Below are 2,024 nucleotides of genomic sequence, written 5' to 3' on the forward strand. Positions count from 1 at the left end.
GGTCCCAATGTTGGGGGTGGTCTCAAAATAGGGGAGGGTCCAATGGTGGGGGGGGTCTCATTGTCCCCATGGGGGGGTCCCTGTTCCCCCCCCCCCAGGTGGAGTTCCATCTGTGTATCCGTGTGGGGGGCACCGTCAGTTCCTGCAGCCATGGGTGAGCAAAGACCCCCCCCCAAATAAAGGGGTTCTACCCCATGGTTGCCCCATAGGGCTGCCCCATAGGGCTGCCCCATAGCTCTGCCCCATAGGGTTACACCATAGCCCTGCCCCATAGCTCTACCCTATAGGGCTGCCCCATAGCTCTACCCCATAGGGCTACCCCATAACTTTACCCCATAGCTCTGCCCCATAGCTTTACCCCATAGCTCTGCCCCATAGGGTTACACCATAGCCCTGCCCCATAGCTCTACCCCATAGGGCTGCCCCATAGTTCTACCCCATAGGGCTGCCCCATAGCTCTGCCCCATAGCTCTGCCCCATAGGGCTACCCCATAGGGCTGCCCCATAGCTCTGCCCCATAGCTCTGCCCCATAGGGCTGCCCCATAGCTCTGCCCCATAGGGCTGCCCCATAGCTTTACCCCATAGGGCTACCCCATAGGGTTACCCCATAGCTCTACACCATAGGGCTGCCCCATAGCTCTGCCCCATAGGGTTACCCCATAGCTCTGCCCCATAGGGCTGCCCCATAGCTCTACCCCATAGGGCTGCCCCATAGCTCTGCCCCATAGCTCTGCCCCATAGGGCTGCCCCATAGCTCTGCCCCATAGCCAGGAGAGCGCATGGGTCCTGGATGGGCTGCGGCTGCGGGTTCAGAGCCGACACTTCATGCGGTAATGGGGCCATGGGGGGAGATGGGGGGCACAGGGGGGGCACTAAGGGGGCAGGGATGGCACTTATGGGGCAGGGATGGCACTTGGGGAGCAGGGATGGGCACTTATGGGGCACTTATGGGGCACTTATGCGGCAGGGATGGCACTTATGGGGCAGGGATGGCACTTAGGGGGCACTTATGGGGCAGGTTTGGGCATTTATGGGGCACTTGGGGGGCAGAGCTGGATCTTATGGGGCACGGATGGCACTTATGGGGCAGGGATGGCACTTATGGGGTAGGGAAGGCACTTATGGGGCACTTATGGGGCAGGGATGGCACTTAGGGGGCACTTATGGGGCAGGTTTGGGCATTTATGGGGCACTTGGGGGGCAGAGCTGCCTCTTATGGGGCAGGGATGGTACTTATAGGGCACAGATGGGCACTTACGGGGCAGAGATGGCACTTATGGGGCAGAGCTGGCTCTTATGGGGCAGGGATGGCACTTATGGGGCAGGGATGGGCACTTATGGGGCAGGGATGGACAATTATAGGGCACAGATGGGCACTTATAGGGCACAGATGGGCACTTATGGGGTAGGGATGGGCACTTATGGGGCAGGGATGGGCACTTATGGGGCACGGATGGCACTTATGGGGCAGGGATGGGCACTTATGGGGCAGGGATGGGCACTTATGGGGCAGGGATGGACACTTATAGGGCACAGATGGGCACTTATAGGGCAGGGATGGCACTTATAGGGCACAGATGGCACTTATGGGGTGCTGGGTGCCATCCTGTGCCCCCCTCCTCCCTCCCCCCACCCCAGGGATCCGCTGCCCCCCCCCTGCACCCTCCTTCACCCCATAGCTGCCCCCGCCGTGGGGCTGCGGCTGCCCCATAGCGCGGCCGCTATGGGGCTGGGGGGGGAGCTGAGCGCCGTCCCCATTGCGGCTCTATGTCCTTGTCTGAGACCCCTCCCCAACCTGCCCACCCACCTCAGCTCCGTCGCCATATCCCAGCACCCATGGGGGCTATGGGGGGGTCTATGGGGCACCCATGGGGGGATATGGGGTCTATGGGGGCACCCATGGGGGCTATGGGGGGCTATGGGGTCTATGGGGGCTATGGGGGGGTCTATATCCGAGGGTCCGGGCCTTTACTCACGAGAGGGGCACGATGATGAGGAAGGGGCCGTTGATGCGCTTGTGCTC

At 61.8% G+C, this 2,024-nt stretch overlaps 1 long non-coding RNA gene across 1 annotated transcript; it reads left to right on the forward strand.

Moving 5' to 3' along the window:
- The first annotated feature begins 91 nt into the window (after positions 1-91).
- Positions 92-1,847, forward strand: LOC116652719. Its single transcript, XR_004305864.1, has 3 exons — positions 92-154; positions 769-831; positions 1,640-1,847. It is a non-coding gene; the product is annotated as an uncharacterized LOC116652719 (long non-coding RNA).
- The last annotated feature ends 177 nt before the right edge of the window (positions 1,848-2,024 follow it).

The sequence above is a fragment of the Coturnix japonica genome, unplaced genomic scaffold, assembly GCF_001577835.2.
Source record: "Coturnix japonica isolate 7356 unplaced genomic scaffold, Coturnix japonica 2.1 chrUnrandom898, whole genome shotgun sequence".
NCBI classification, from domain to species: domain Eukaryota; kingdom Metazoa; phylum Chordata; class Aves; order Galliformes; family Phasianidae; genus Coturnix; species Coturnix japonica.